The sequence below is a fragment of the Nyctereutes procyonoides genome, unplaced genomic scaffold, assembly GCF_905146905.1.
Source record: "Nyctereutes procyonoides isolate TBG_1078 unplaced genomic scaffold, NYPRO_anot_genome, whole genome shotgun sequence".
Classification (NCBI taxonomy): domain Eukaryota; kingdom Metazoa; phylum Chordata; class Mammalia; order Carnivora; family Canidae; genus Nyctereutes; species Nyctereutes procyonoides.
The window spans coordinates 59,260,524-59,278,383 of NW_026575125.1; positions in this window are offsets into that span (position 1 = coordinate 59,260,524).

Here is a 17,860-nt window from a genome sequence, read left to right on the forward strand (position 1 = left end):
CATGCCCGTCACCCATTCACCCCCACCCCCCGCCCTCCTCCCCTTCCACCACCCCTAGTTCATTTCCCAGAGTTAGAAGTCTTTATGTTCTGTCTCCCTTTCTGATATTTCTCACACATTTCTTCTCCCTTCCCTTATATTCCCTTTCACTATTATTCATATTCCCCAAATGAATCAGAACATACACTGTTTGTCCTTCTCCGGTTACTGTGGCCAAGTTCAAAAAGGGTGTTGCCTGAGTTCTCCTCTGGGATTTTGATGGAATCTTGTCTCACATTTAGATCTTTCATCTATTTTGAGTTTATCTTTGTGTATGGTGCAAGAGAGTGGTCCAGTTTCATTCTTCTGCATGTGGATGTCCAATTTTCCCAGCACCATTTATTGAAGAGACTGTCTTTCTTCCAGTGGATCGTCTTTCCTCCTTTATCGTATATTAGTTGACCATAAAGTTCAGGGTCCACTTCTGGGTTCTCTGTTCTGTTCCATTGATCTATATGTCTGTTTTTGTGCCAGTACCACACTGTCTTGATGAACACAGCTTTGTAGTACAACCTGAAATCTGGCATTGTGATGCCCCCAGATATGGTTTTCTTTTTTAAAATTCCCCTGGCTGTTTGGGGTCTTTTCTGATTCCACACAAATCTTAAAATAATTTGTTCTAAGTCTCTGAAGAAAGTCCATGGTATTTTGATAGGGATTGCATTATACGTGTAAATTGCCCTGGGTAACATTGACATTTTCACAATATTAATTCTACCAATCCATGAGCATGGAATATTTTTCCATCTCTTTGTGTCTTCCTCAATTTCTTTCAGAAGTGTTCTATAGTTTTTAGGGTATATTTTGAGAACCATTTGAATGGTAAATGGTTCTCCAACCTTTTATTTTCAGGTTGTAGGTGTCCTTCTGTCTAAAATGAGTCTCTTGTAGATAGCAAATAGATGGGTCCTGCTTTTTTATCCAGTCTGAAACCCTGCGCCTTTTGATGGGGTCATTAAGCCCATTCACGTTCAGAGTTACTGTTGACAGATATGAGTTTAGTGTCATCATGATATCTATTTAGTCCTTGTTTTTGTGGATTGTTCCACTGAACTTCTTCTTAAAGGGGAGTTTTAAGAGTCCCCCTTAAAATTTCTTGCAGAGCTGGTTTGGAGGTCACATATTCTTTCAGTTCCTGCCTGTCTTGGAAGCTCTTTATCTCTCCTTCCATTTTGAATGAGAGCCTTGCTGGATAAAGTATTCTTGGTTGCATGTTCTTCTCATTTAGGACCCTGAATATATCCTGCCAGCCCTTTCTGGCCTGCCAGGTCTCTGTGGAGAGGTCTGCTGTTACCCTAATATTCCTCCCCATGAAAGTCAGGGACTTCTTGTCTCTTGCTGCTTTAAGGATCTTCTCTTTATCTTTGGAATTTGCAAGCTTCACTATTAAATGTCGAGGAGTTGAACGGGTTTTATTGATTTTAGGGGGGGATCTCTCTATTTCCTGGATCTGAATGCCTGAAGAAACAAATTCTTAATTACAGAGAACAGATGGTTAACATAGGGGATTTGGATGGAGGGATGGGTGAAATAGGTGATGAGGCTTAAGAGTACACTTATGTTGATGAGCACTGAGTAATGCATACAATTACTGAATCATTATATTGTACAATATTCTTTATCCATTCATTTATGGATGGACACTTCGATTTCTTTCCTATCTTGGTTATTGTAAATAATTTTTCAATAAATGTAGATGTTTATTCATCTTTTTGCATATGTGTTTATGTTTTCTTTGGGTAAATTTATAGTATTGGAATTACTGGATTACTGAATTACTTGAGGAACCTCTATACTATTTTCTATAGTGGCTATACCAGTTTACTACCAATAGTGCATGAGTGTTTCTTTTTATCCACATTCTCACCAACAGTTGTTATTTCTTGTGGTTTTGATTTTATCCATTCTGACAGGTGTGAGGTGATGTATCACTGTGGTTTTTAAAAACAGATTTTATTTATTTATTCATAAGAGACACACAGAGAGAGGTAGATATAGTCAGAAGGAGCAGCAGCTCCCTGCAGGGAGCCTGATGTGGTTCTCAATCCCAGAACCCTGGGATCATGACCTGAGCAAAAGGCAGACACTCAACCACTGAACCACCCAGGCACCCCTCTCACTGTGGTTTTGATTTGCATTTCCCTGATGGTTAGTGATATTGAGCATATTTTCATGTCTCTTGGCCACTTTTAAGTCCTCTTGAGAAAAATGTCTTTTTAAAATGCTTTTTAAATTTATTTTTTTAGTTTTGTTGAGATATAATAGAAAAAAGTGTCAGAGTACATACCTGATGATTTGATGTACGTATTCATTCTGAAAGGATTATTCCATTAATTAACACTTTTTCTTCTACTTATTTATTTATTTATTTATTCTTAAAATTTAAATTCAAATAGCTAACATATAGTACATCATTAGGTTCAGATGTAGTTTTCAATAATTCATAAGTTGCAAATAATACCCAGCATATTTAGAGCAACTATATCCCAACAAATTAGGCAATCTGGAAGAAATGGATGCATTCCTGGAAACTAATAAACTACCAAAACTGAAACAGGAAGTAATAGAAAACCTGAAAAGGCCCATATCCAGCAAGGAAATTGAAACAAAGGGTTGCAGAAGGGGAGAGGGAGATGGGATAACTGGGTGATGGGCAGTAAGGAGGGCACTTGATGGGATGAGCACTTGGTGTTATATGTTGGCAAATTGAATTTAAGTAAAATATTAAAAAAAAACCATGCTCAAACTTCCCAACAAACAAGAGTCCAGGGCTGGATGGCTTCCCAGGGGAATTCTACCAAATATTTAAAGAAGAAATAATACCTATTCTACTGAAGCTGCTTCAAAAAAACAGAAGGAAGGAGAACTTCCAAATTTGTTCTATGAGGCCAGAATAACCTTGATCCAAAAACCAAAGACCCCACTGAAAAGGAGAATTACAGAGCAATATCCCTGATAAATATGGATGTCAAAATACTCACCAAGATACTAACCAATAGGATCCAACAGTATATTAAAAGGATTATTCACCAGGAGCAAGTGGGATTTATTCCTGGGATGCAAGGGTGGTTCAACATTCACAAGTCAATCAATGTGATGGATCACATTAATAAAAGAAAGGACAAGAGCCATATGATCCTCTGCATTGATGCAGAAAAAGCATTTGACAAAATACAGTATCTTTTCTTGATTAAAACTCTCCACAATGTAGGGATAGAGGGAACATACCTCAATATCCTAAAAGCCATCTATGAAAATCCCACAGCAAGTATCATTCTCAATGGGGAAAAACTGAGAGCTTTTCCCTTAAGGTCAGGAACACACCAGGGATGTCCACTTTCACTACTGCTGTTCAAAATAGTACTAGAAGTCCTAACCTCAGCAATCAGACAACAAAAAGAAATAAAAAGCATACAAATTGGCACAGAAGTCAAACTCTCACTCTTTGCAGATGACATGATACTTCATTTGGAAAATCCAAAAAACTCCATCCCAGAATTGCTGGAATTCATACAGCAATTCAGCAACATGGCAAGGATACAAAAGCAATGCAAAGAAATCAGTTGCATTTCTATACACCAACAATGCGGGAGAAGAAAGATAAATTAAGGAATTGATCTCATTTACAACTGCACCAGAACCCATAAGATACCATTAAAAATAAACCTCACTGAAGAGGTAAAATATCTGTACTCTAAAAACTAGAGAACACTGGGGCGCCTGGGTGGCTCAGTGGTTGAACATCTGCCTATGGCTCGGATTGTGATCCTGGGATCTGGGATCAAGTCCCGCATCAGGTTCCTTGTCTGCCTATATCTCTGCCTCCCTTTGTGTGTCTCTCCTGAGTAAATAAATAACATCTTTTAAAAATCCCTACAGAACACCTATAAAAGACATCGAAGACACAAAGAGATGGATTGGAAGAAAAATCATTGTTAAAATATCTATGCTATCCAAAGCAATCTACACGTTCAGTGAAATCCTTATAGAAATACCATGGACATTTATAACAGAGCTAGAACAAATAATTCTAAGATTTTTATGGAATCAGAAAGACCCTGAATAGCTGGAGGAATGTTGGAAAGGAAAACAAAGCTGAGAACCTCACAATGCCTGACTCCAAGCTCTATTACAAAGCTGTGATCATTAAGGCAGCATGGTACTGGCACAAAAGCAGACATATAGATCAATGGAACAGAATAGAGAAGCCAGAAATGTACCCTCAATGCTATAGTCAACTAATCTTGGACTAAGCAGGAAAGAATATCCAATGGAAAAAAGACAGTTTCTTGAATAAATGGTGCTGGGAAAATTAGACAGATACATGTAGAAGAACAAAACTAGACCATTCTCTTAACACCATACACAATGATAAACTCAAAATGGATGAAAGACCTAAATGTGAGACAGGAATCCATCAAAATCCTAGAGGAGAACACAGGCAGCACACTCTTCGAACTCCACCACAGCAACACATCTCGCAAGACACATCTCTAAAGGCAAGAGAAACAAAAGCAAAAATAAACTATTGAGACTTCATGAAGATAGAAAACTTCTGCACAGTAAAGAGTCAACAAAACTAAAAGGCAGCCTATGGAATGGGAGAAAATATTTGCAAATGACATATCAGATAAAGGGCTAATATCCAAGATTTTATAAAGAATTTATCAAACTTAACACCCAAAAAACAATCTGTCAAGAAATGAGCAGAAAACATGAATGGACATTTCTTCAAAGGGCTACAAATGATCAACAGACACATGAAAAAATGCTCCACATCACTTGCCATCAGGGAAATACAGATAAAACCACAATGAGATACCGCTATACACCAGTGAGAATGGCTAAAATTAACAACACAGGAAACAACATATGTTAGCAAGGATGTGGAGAAAGGGGAACCCTCTTTCATTCTTGATGGAAATGAAAGCTGCTATAGCCACTGTAGAAACCAGTATGGAGCTTCCTCAAGAAGTTAAAAATAGAGCTAACCTACAACCCAGCAATTGCACTACTGCATATTTACCTCAAAGATAGAGATGTAGTGAAATGAAGGGGTGCATGCACCCCAATGTTCATAGCAGCAATGTCCACAATAGCCAAACTGTGGAAGGAGCTGAATTGTCCTTCAACAGATGAGTGGATAAAGAATATGTGGTATAGATGTACAATGGAATATTACTTAGCCATCAGAAATGTTGAATACCTATCATTTACACTGATATGGATGGAACCAGAGGGTATTATGATAAGTGAAATAAGTCAGTCAGAAAAACACAATTATCATTATGGTTTCACTCAAATGCCAAATATAAGAAATAGTGCAGAGGACCATAAGGGAAGTGAGGGAAAACTGAGTGGGAAAAAATCAGAGAGGGAGACAAACCATGAGAGATGCTCAATGATGGGAAACCAACTGAGGGTTCCTGAAGGAGCAGTGGGTGGGGTGAATGGGGTAACTGGGTGATGGGAATTAAGGAGAAAATGTGTTTTTAGGGGCACCTGGGTGGCTCAGTTAGTTGAACGTCTGACTCTTGATTTCAGCTCAGTTTGTGATCTTGGAGCTGTGTGATCCAGTACTGTACTAGCTCCATGCTCAGTGGAAAGTCTGCTTGAGATTCTTTCCCTCTGCCCCTCCCCTTACATGGCACACATGCTCTCTCTCTAAAATGAATAAATAAATCCTTAAGAAAGAAAAAAAAGTCTTTTTAATTTCTCTCCATTACGAATAACATTAATCTATTTAAGATAAATTTATTTATTTAATTACTTTTAAAAAATCTATTCTCCAAGATTCTGCATGAGTATAATTCAGAGAAGTAGTGGAGGGGACTTCTATTTTCTATGTTTCACGCTTTTATTTAAATTATATTATTTATCATATACTGTAATATTGGTTTCAGGAGTAGAATTTAGTGATTCATCACTTAAATATAACACCTTGTGTTTATCACAAGTACTCTCCTTAATACCTATCACCCATTTAGCCCATTCCCCACCCCTTCCCTCCATCAACCCTCTGTTTGTTCTCTATAGTTAAGAGTCCCTTATGGCTTGCCTCCCTCTCTTTTCCCCCACTTCCCCTATGCTCACCTGTTCTATTTCTTAATTTCCCCATATAAGTGAAATCCTATGGTATTTGTCTTTTTTCTGACTGACTTGTTTTGCTTAGCATTATACACTCTAGCTTCAACCATGTCATTGGAAATTCTTTTTTTTATTTTTATTTATTTATTTACGATAGTCATACAGAGAGAGAGAGAGAGAGGCAGAGACATAGGCAGAGGGAGAAGCAGGCCCCATGCACCGGGAGCCCGACGTGGGATTCGATCCTGGGTCTCCAGGATCACGCCCTGGGCCAAAGGCAGGTGCCAAACTGCTGCGCCACCCAGGGATCCCGTCATTGGAAATTCTTATGCCTATTTTTTAATTGGACAATTTTCTATTTTTGGTGTTGAGTTCTATAAATTCTTTTAATTTTTAAAAATTCTTTATTTCTTCATTTGAAAGAAACAGATACAAGAGACAGCACAAGCGGGGAGGAGAGGGGGAAGCAGGCTGGGATCATGACCTGAGCTGAAGGCAGATGCTTGACTGACTGAGCCACTCAGGCGCCCCTGTAAGTTCTTTTTATATTTTTGATAGTAATCTGTTATTGAATACATTATTTATATATATCATCTTCTATTAGCATATTACCTTTTTGTTTTGTTAATGGTTTCCTTTGTTGTGGAAAGCTTTTTATTTTGGTATAGTTCCAATAATTTAATCTTGAACTTGTTTCCCTTGCCAGAGAAGACATATCTAGAAAAAATATTTCTATGGCTTATGGCAAAGAGATTATAGCTTGTGTTTTCTTTTATCCATTCAGTCACCCTATGACTTTTGATTAGAACATTTAAGCCATTTACATTCAAAGTAATTATTTGATAGGTATGTAATTATTGCCATTTTGTTACTTGTTTTATGAATGGTTTGTAGTTCTATGTTCCACTCTTCTCTTGCTCTCTTCCCTTATGGTTTAATGGTTTTCTTCAGTGATATGATTTCTTTCACTCTTCTTTATTTTTTGCATTTCTATTACATGTTTTTGATTTGTGGTTACCTTTAGGTTGATATGTAACATCCTATGCATATAGCAGTCTATATTAGTTTGATGGTCAGTTAAGTTTGAACTCATTCTATAGCACTACATTTTTTTACTGTCCCCCACAATGTTTTATGTATATGATGTTGTATATTACATTCTTTTATTTTGTGAATCCCTAGAGTTATTCTTATAGGTATGATTTATTTTACTGCTTTTGTGCTTTAATGTCCTTTCTAGCATTATAGTTGATTAATCAACTATTTTTTATTATGTTTGTATCTGTGAAATTTTTTCCTTTCCTAATTTTCTTACTCCTAATTATGACCTTTATTTTCCATTCAAAGAATTATCTTTAAAGTTTTTTGTAAGGCTGGTTTAGTGGTGATAAACTCCTCTAGTTTTTGTTTGTCTGGGAAACCCTATCTCTCCTATTCTGAATGATAGTTTTGCTTGGTAGAGTATTCTTGGTTGCAGTTTTTTCCTTTCAGTGCTTTGAATATATCATGCCATTCTCTTCTGGCCTGCAAATTTTCTGCTAAAAAAATCACCTGATAGAATTAGGGGATTTCCTTTGTATGTAACTGTTTTCTCTTGCTGCTTTTAAAATTCTCTCTTCATCACTACTTTTGGCCATTTTGATTACTATGTATCTTCGTGTGGACTCTCTTGGGTTGGTTTTGTTGGGGGCTCTCTGTGCATCCTAAATCTGGATGTCTGTTTTCCTTCCCAGGTAAAGGAATTTTTCAGCTATCATTTCTTCAAATAAATTATCTGCTCCCTTTTCTCTCTCTTTCTCTTCTTGTATCTCTATAATGCAAATGTTATTTCACTTGATGTCACTGACTTCCCTTAACCTGTTTTCATTTATTATTATTATTTTGCTCTGTTCAGTTAGATTGCTTTACGTTATTCTGTCTTCCTTCTTGCTGATCCATTCCTGTGCATTTTCTAGTCTATTATTTATCCCTTCTAATATATTAATTTCTGTTATTCTTCATCTCTGATTATCTCTTTTTTATATTTTCTATCTCTGTTGAATGTCTCACAGAGATCTTCATTCTTTTCTCAAGTCCAGTGAGTATCTTTATGACCATTATTTTGAATTCTTTCTCAGGTATATTGTTTATCTGTTACCTTTAGATTTTTGGCTGTGGTTTTTACCTCTTCTTTCATTTAGGAAAAATTCTTCTATCTCTTCATTTTGTTTAACTTTCTGTTTGTTTTTATGTATTTGGAAAATCAGCCATGTCTCCAAATCTTGAAACTCTTGGCCTTAGGAAGAAGATGTTTGTGCCATGTTCCCTGTGTATCAGAGTGCCCTGTAGTGCCCTGTAGTGCCATGTTCCCTGTGTATCAGAGCCAGGTACTTCAGTGATGTCTCCCGTGTGTATTGCATGTGCCCTTCTATTTGGCTAAGTTGTGTTTGCTTTCCATTCAGTCATATACAGTGGCCTTCTTTGCTATTGCAAGCATGGTCTGTTTCCTGTGTTTTTAAATATATATATATATAAATTTTTAAAATTTTTATTGGTGTTCAATTTGCCAACATATAGAATAACACCCAGTGCTCATCCAGTCAAGTGCCCCTCTCAGTCCCGTCACCCATTCACCCCCAACCCCCGCCCTCCTCCCCTTCCACCACCCCAGTTCGTTTCCCAGAGTTACGAGTCTCTCGTGTTCTGCTTCCCCTTCTAATATTTCCCACTAATTTTTTCTCCTTTCCCCTTTATTCCCTTTCACTATTTTTTATATTCCCCAAATGAATGAGACCATATAATGTTTGTCCTTCTCCGATTGACTTATTTCACTCAGCATAATACCCTCCAGTTCCATCCACGTCGAAGCAAATGGTGGGTATTTGTTTTTTCTACAATTCCATTGTATACATAAACCACATCTTCCTTATCTGTTTCCTGTGCTTTTAAGAGGCCAGTCTGTGGCACCTTGCACTTGTATTTGCATCAGACTAGATGTCTGCCCTCAGCCCATTTGCTGAGGCGTGGGTTGCATTGAACTTCAGGGTACTATTGCTGTGTTGTCTCCTGAGAGGCTTTTTTGGTGGACAGGTCCTGTTGTTAGCCCCGGTACATCTGTTGAGTTTTCAGTGACCCCGAATGACAGGGCTCTCTCCTTATGTTTCCTTTTGTGAGGCTTTTGTTGGTGGGTAGGGCTGACAGTCAGTTCAGACATCTGCTCCCAGACTGCTGCTGGGGCTGCAGTTTAACTGGTGTAGGGGGTTATCTTCCCCTCTTTTCAGGGCAAGCATCACTTTGGAGTGGTGCTAGTCACTGTTGGGGCTTATAAAATGAGAACTGGCCAGAGCCACTTTGGAGGAAATCCTGCTAAGTGGATTGGGTTGAATGGGGCAGGTCTGTAGGAGACTATGGATGTGGTGAGCTCAGATTTAGCAAGCTATGTGGCAAGTGTTTTTGCTGGTTCCTGAAGGTGTCTGGGTATCTAAGTTGGAGGGTGGGTTACAGAAATGGCACCTGCCAGCTTTTTTGTTCTTGGATATATCTCCTAAAGATACTTGTCCTTCCAGTACAAGTTCTCAGATTAATAAGAACTCTCTTTTTCATATACCCAGGGGTTTTCAACCTGCTGCTTCTATGCTGTATCTTGCCAGAGTTGTTTATTATGCTGTTTCTTTAAGAGTAGGGACTCATTTTCCTATCATCCTTCAGCTTTCCCAGAGCTCAGCCTGCTGGTTTTGAAAGTACCTGAAGTCAAGCCCCACTGATTGTAACAACTCATGAAGTTAAGTCCTACTGTTTTTACAAAGCCAAATGTTATGTGGGCTTGTCTTCCCATTGCAGGTCCCTCATGTCTGAGGTGCCTGGTTTGGGGTCTGTTCCTCTCCTTTCTTTGTACTTGTCCTATCCCTCCCATTTGTGGTTAAGTCTCACCAGAATTTTGGTTCCCAACTGGATCTCTGCCTCTCCTACCATTTTTTATGTGGCTGCCTCTCTACAGTTAGCTGTGGAGAGTCTGTTCTTCCAGCCTTTGGGACATTTTCTGGGTTAGTTGCACTGACATGGCTGTTATTTACATGTATCCCTGGGAAGAAGTAAGTTTAGGAACCTCCTACCTTGCTATTTTCCCAGGCTTTCCTCCATTTTGCTATTTTAGTATTAGACAAAGGCTATCCAGCCCAGGCTGTGCATATGAATAATAGAATAAATGAGCTTCTTTTCCTACCTCTAGTGTGGTGGTGCTTACTAAAAAGGGCCCACAAATTTACATTGCTCTGAAATCTAATTTCGCCTTTCAAGTTTCTGAATTTGCTCTTAGATTTACTAGAGGGTTAGTAAAGTTTGATATTGAGGTAGTTATTTAATTATCTCAAAAGACCATTTAAAAGTCAATTATAAATGAAAAGTCATATTAGTAGAGTGAAACCCAGGAGATTTTGACAACAAAGAAAACCAAAGTTTACAGTCTGAGATGAGTATACAAAACCATTTATGTTTGTTCTGGATAATAAAATACAAAGCATTGCCTTAATTGAAATTATTATTTTTTGAGATATCGAATCTATATTGGCTGAACAAAGTAAAAAGTCAAGTGTATAATGAAAATGAGATTGAGTAACTTTTGAGTTTCCAAAGGACTTAGAAACCAAAGGAATGTATGTGAACACGGTGGTTTGGTGATGCCACAAGGTATTATATAGACATTAGAATTTATAAACATTAAAGTCCTTCTAATATCAATATTATAGGATAGAGGGGGAGGGGCAAGATGGCGGAAGAGTAGGGTCCCCAAATCACCTGTCCCCAACAAATTACCTAGATAACCTTCAAATCATCCTGAAAATCTACGAATTCGGCCTGAGATTTAAAGAGAGAACAGCTGGAATGCTACAGTGAGAAGAGTTCGCGCTTCTATCAAGGTAGGAAGACGGGGGGAAAAAGAAATAAAGAAACAAAAGGCCTCCGAGGGGGAGGGGCCCCGAGGGGCTGGGCTGAGGCTGGGGCGAGTGTCCCCAGGACAGGAGAGCCCCATCTTCGAGAAGCAGGAGCTGCACCAACCTTCCCGGGTGGAAAGGGGCTCTCAGGGAGTTGGAACAGGACCCAGGAGGGCGGGGATGCCCTCGGGCTCCATGGGACACTAACAGACACCTGCGCGCGCAGGAGAGTGCACCGAGCTCCCTAAGGGCTGCAGCACGCAGCCGGAGCAGCTCGGAGGGACTCAGGAGCGGCTCCACGGAGGGAGCTGCGGGGCGGGAGCGCGAATCCAACAGCGCAGGCCCCGGAGCACAGGGCGCCAGGACACAGCCCAGAATCCGGCCTCCCCCGGGACAGGCAGAGGCAGGGAGGGCCCAGGACAGCAAGGACACTCCTGCCCTGAGCTGAGCAGATCAGCGGCCCCGCCCCGGAGCCTCCAGGCCCTGCAGACGGAGAGCCCCATAGTTCCTGCGGAGGCTGAATCCAGGCTTCCAGAGTTGCCATAGCAACTGCGGCTGTTCCTCCTGGGGCCTCACGGGGTAAACAACCCCCGCTGAGCCCTGCAGCAGGCAGGGGCAGAGCAGCTCCCCCAAGTGCTAACACCTGAAAATCAGCACAGCAGGCCCCTCCCCCAGAAGACCAGCTAGATGGACCAGTTCCAGGGGAAGTCAAGGGACTTAAAGTCTACAGATTCAGAAGATACTCCCCCATGTTTTTTTTTTGTTTTTTTTCTTTTTTCTTTTCTTTTTGATTTCTGATTGCTCCCCCACCCCCCCTTTTTTTCACCTTTCTTTCTTTTTCTTTCTCTTTTTCTTCTCTTTTTTCCTTTTTTTTCTTCTTTTTCTTTTTTCTTTTTCTCTTTTCTTTCCTTCTCTCTCTTTCTCTCCTTTTCCCAATACAACTTGTTTTTGGCCACTCTGCACTGAGCAAAATGACTAGATGGAAAACCTCACCTCAAAAGAAAGAATCAGAAACAGCCCTCTCTCCCACAGAGTTACAAAATCTGGATTACAATTCAATGTCAGAAAGCCAATTCAGAAGCACTATTATACAGCTACTGGTGGCTCTAGAAAAAAGCATTAAGGACTCACGAGACTTCATGACTGCAGAATTTAGATCCAATCAGGCAGAAATTAAAAATCAATTGAATGAGATGCAATCCAAAGTAGAAGTCCTAACGATGAGGGTTAACGAGGTGGAAGAACGAGTGAGTGACATAGAAGACAAGTTAATGGCAAAGAGGGAAACTGAGGAAAAAAGAGACAGATAATTAAAAGACCATGAAGACAGATTAAGGGAAATAAATGACAGCCTAAGGAAGAAAAACCTACGTTTAATTGGGGTTCCCGAGGGCGCCGAAAGGGACAGAGGGCCAGAATATGTATTTGAACAAATCCTAGCTGAAAACTTTCCCAATCTGGGAAGGGAAACAGGCATTCAGATCCAGGAAATAGAGAGATCCCCCCCTAAAATCAATAAAAACCGTTCAACACCTCGACATCTAATAGTGAAGCTTGCAAATTCCAAAGATAAAGAGAAGATCCTTAAAGCAGCAAGAGACAAGAAGTCCCTGACTTTCATGGGGAGGAATATTAGGGTAACAGCAGACCTCTCCACAGAGACCTGGCAGGCCAGAAAGGGCTGGCAGGATATATTCAGGGTCCTAAATGAGAAGAACATGCAACCAAGAATACTTTATCCAGCAAGGCTCTCATTCAAAATGGAAGGAGAGATAAAGAGCTTCCAAGACAGGCAGGAACTGAAAGAATATGTGACCTCCAAACCAGCTCTGCAAGAAATTTTAAGGGGGACTCTTAAAATTCCCCTTTAAGAAGAAGTTCAGTGGAACAATCCACAAAAACAAGGACTAAATAGATATCATGATGACACTAAACTCATATCTGTCAATAGTAACTCTGAACGTGAACGGGCTTAATGACCCCATCAAAAGGCGCAGGGTTTCAGACTGGATAAAAAAGCAGGACCCATCTATTTGCTGTCTACAAGAGACTCATTTTAGACAGAAGGACACCTCCAGTCTGAAAATAAAAGGTTGGAGAACCATTTACCATTCAAATGGTTCTCAAAAGAAAGCAGGGGTAGCCATCCTTATATCAGATAAACTAAAATTTACCTTGAAGACAGTAGTGAGAGATGAAGAGGGACACTATATCATACTTAAAGGATCTATCCAGCAAGAGGACTTAACAATCCTCAATATATATGCCCCGAATGTGGGAGCTGCCAAATACTTAAATGAATTATTAACCAAAGTGAAGAAATACTTAGATAATAATACACTTATACTTGGTGACTTCAATCTAGCTCTTTCTACCCTCGACAGGTCTTCTAAGCACAACATCTCCAAAGAAACGAGAGCTTTAAATGATACACTGGACCAGATGGATTTCACAGATATCTACAGAACTTTACATCCAAACTCAACTGAATACACATTCTTCTCAAGTGCACATGGAACTTTCTCCAGAATAGACCACATACTGGGTCACAAATCGGGTCTGAACCGATACCAAAAGATTGGGATCGTCCCCTGCATATTCTCAGACCATAATGCCTTGAAATTAGAACTCAATCACAAGAAGAAGTTTGGAAGGACCTCAAACACGTGGAGGTTAAGGACCATCGTGCTAAAAGATAAAAGGGTCAACCAGGAAATTAAGGAAGAATTAAAAATATTCATGGAAACTAATGAGAATGAAGATACAACTGTTCAAAATCTTTGGGATGCAGCAAAAGCAGTCCTGAGGGGGAAATACATCGCAATACAAGCATCCATTCAAAAACTGGAAAGAACTCAAATACAAAAGCTAACCTTACACATAAAGGAGCTAGAGAAGAAGCAGCAAATCGACCCGACGCCCAGCAGAAGAGAGAGTTAATTAAAATTCGAGCAGAACTCAATGAAATTGAGACCAGAAGAACTGTGGAACAGATCAATAGAACCAGGAGTTGGTTCTTTGAAAGAATTAATAAGATAGATAAACCATTAGCCAACCTTATTAAAAAGAAGAGAGAGAAGACTCAAATTAATAAAATCATGAATGAGAAAGGAGAGATCACTACCAACACCAAGGAAATACAAACGATTTTAAAAACATATTATGAACAGCTCTACGCCAATAAATTAGGCAATCTAGAAGAAATGGACGCATTCCTGGAAAGCCACAAACTACCAAAACTGGAGCAGGAAGAAATAGAAAACCTGAACAGGCCAATAACCAGGGAGGAAATTGAAGAAGTCATCAAAAACCTCCCAAGACACAAGAGTCCAGGGCCAGATGGCTTCCCAGGGGAATTCTATCAAATGTTTAAAGAAGAAATCATACCTATTCTAATAAAGCTGTTTGGAAAGATAGAAAGAGATGGAGTACTTCCAAATTCATTCTATGAGGCCAGCATCACCTTAATTCCAAAACCAGACAAAGACCCCACCAAAAAGGAGAATTACAGACCAATATCCCTGATGAACATGGATGCAAAAATTCTCAACAAGATACTAGCCAATAGGATCCAACAACACATTAAGAAAATTATTCACCATGACCAAGTAGGATTTATCCCCGGGACACAAGGCTGGTTCAACACTCGTAAAACAATCAATGTGATTCATCATATCAGCAAGAGAAAAACCAAGAACCATATGATCCTCTCATTAGATGCAGAGAAAGCATTTGACAAAATACAGCATCCATTCCTGATCAAAACTCTTCAGAGTGTAGGGATAGAGGGAACTTTCCTCGACATCTTAAAAGCCATCTACGAAAAGCCCACAGCAAATATCATTCTCAATGGGGAAGCACTGGGAGCCTTTCCCCTAAGATCAGGAACAAGACAGGGATGTCCACTCTCACCACTGCTATTCAACATAGTATTGGAAGTCCTAGCCTCAGCAATCAGACAACAAAAAGACATTAAAGGCATTCAAATTGGCAAAGAAGAAGTCAAACTCTCCCTCTTCGCCGATGACATGATACTCTACATAGAAAACCCAAAAGCCTCCACCCCAAGATTGCTAGAACTCATACAGCAATTTGGTAGCGTGGCAGGATACAAAATCAATGCCCAGAAATCAATGGCATTCCTATACACTAACAATGAGACTGAAGAAAGAGAAATTAAGGAGTCAATCCCATTTACAATTGCACCCAAAAGCATAAGATACCTAGGAATAAACCTAACCAAAGAGGTAAAGGATCTATACCCTAAAAACTATAGAACACTTCTGAAAGAAATTGAGGAAGACACAAAGAGATGGAAAAATATTCCATGCTCATGGATTGGCAGAATTAATATTGTGAAAATGTCAATGTTACCCAGGGCAATTTACACGTTTAATGCAATCCCTATCAAAATACCATGGACTTTCTTCAGAGAGTTAGAACAAATTATTTTAAGATTTGTGTGGAATCAGAAAAGACCCCGAATAGCCAGGGGAATTTTAAAAAAGAAAACCATAGCTGGGGGCATCACAATGCCAGATTTCAGGTTGTACTACAAAGCTGTGGTCATCAAGACAGTGTGGTACTGGCACAAAAACAGACACATAGATCAATGGAACAGAATAGAGAACCCAGAAGTGGACCCTGAACTTTATGGTCAACTAATATTCGATAAAGGAGGAAAGACGATCCACTGGAAGAAAGACAGTCTCTTCAATAAATGGTGCTGGGAAAATTGGACATCCACATGCAGAAGAATGAAACTAGACCACTCTCTTGCACCATACACAAAGATAAACTCAAAATGGATGAAAGATCTAAATGTGAGACAAGATTCCATCAAAATCCTAGAGGAGAACACAGGCAACACCCTTTTTGAACTTGGCCACAGTAACTTCTTGCAAGATACATCCACGAAAAGCAAAAGAAACAAAAGCAAAAATGAACTATTGGGACTTCATCAAGATAAGAAGCTTTTGCACAGCAAAGGATACAGTCAACAAAACTCAAAGACAACCTACAGAATGGGAGAAGATATTTGCAAATAACATATCAGATAAAGGGCTAGTTTCCAAAATCTATAAAGAACTTATTAAACTCAACACCAAAGAAACAAACAATCCAATCATGAAATGGGCAAAAGACATGAAGAGAAATCTCACAGAGGAAGACATAGACATGGCCAACATGCACATGAGAAAATGCTCTGCATCACTTGCCATCAGGGAAATACAAATCAAAACCACAATGAGATACCACCTCACACCAGTGAGAATGGGGAAAATTAACAAGGCAGGAAACAACAAATGTTGGAGAGGATGCGGAGAAAAGGGAACCCTCTTACACTGTTGGTGGGAATGTGAACTGGTGCAGCCACTCTGGAAAACTGTGTGGAGGTTCCTCAAAGAATTAAAAATAGACCTGCCCTACGACCCAGCAATTGCACTGTTAGGGATTTACCCCGAAGATTCAGATGCAATGAAACGCCGGGACACCTGCACCCCGATGTTTCTAGCAGCCATGTCCACAATAGCCAAACTGTGGAAGGAGCCTCGGTGCCCATCGAAAGATGAATGGATAAAGAAGATGTGGTTTATGTATACAATGGAATATTACTCAGCCATTAGAAACGACAAATACCCACCATTTGCTTCAACGTGGATGGAACTGGAGGGTATTATGCTGAGTGAAGTAAGTCAATCGGAGAAGGACAAACAGTGTATGTTCTCATTCATTTGGGGAATATGAATAATAGTGAAGGGGAATATAAGGGAAGGGAGAAGAAATGTGTGGGAGATATCAGAAAGGGACACAGAACATAAAGACTTCTAACTCTGGGAAATGAACTAGGGGTGGTGGAAGGGGAGGAGGGCGGGGGGTGGGGGTGAATGGGTGACGGGCACTGAGGGGGACACTTGACGGGATGAGCACTGGGTGTTATTCTGTATATTGGTAAATTGAACACCAATAAAAATTAATTTATTAAGAAAAAAAGAAAAAAATATTATAGGATAGAATATAATATTCTTAAGATGTTCTTCCAAATAAAATCATAGGCTTTAGTTCATGATTCATGTGTTCATGTAGTTAAAAAAATTAAGCATGTAGTTTATTTAAGTGTGTTTTGTAAAATAAACTAATAAATCACTGAAAAAAACCCCTTCACTTCTACTCCTTATATTGCAGGTAGAAAATTGTCCAGCAGGGTATCACAGCAAATTAAGAAATTGAATTCTGGAGTCAGACTGTCTATTTTTTTTTTATAAATTAATTTTTATTGGTGTTCAATTTACCAACATACAGAATAACACCCAGTGCTCATCCCGTCAAGTGTACCCCTCAGTGCCCGTCACCCATTCACCCCCACCCCCCCCCTCCTCCCCCTCCACCACCCCTAGTTCATTTCCCAGAGTTAGAAGTCTTTATGTTCTGTCTCCCTTTCTGATATTTCTCACACATTTCTTCTCCCTTCCCTTATATTCCCTTTCGCTATTATTCATATTCCCCAAATGAATGAGAACATACACTGTTTGTCCTTCTCCGGTTACTGTGGCCAAGTTCAAAAAGGGTGTTGCCTGAGTTCTTCTCTGGGATTTTGATGGAATCTTGTCTCACATTTAGATCTTTCATCTATTTTGAGTTTATCTTTGTGTATGGTGCAAGAGAGTGGTCCAGTTTCATTCTTCTGCATGTGGATGTCCAATTTTCCCAGCACCATTTATTGAAGAGACTGTCTTTCTTCTAGTGGATCGTCTTTCCTCCTTTATCGTATATTAGTTGAGCATAAAGTTCAGGGTCCACTTCTGGGTTCTCTGTTCTGTTCC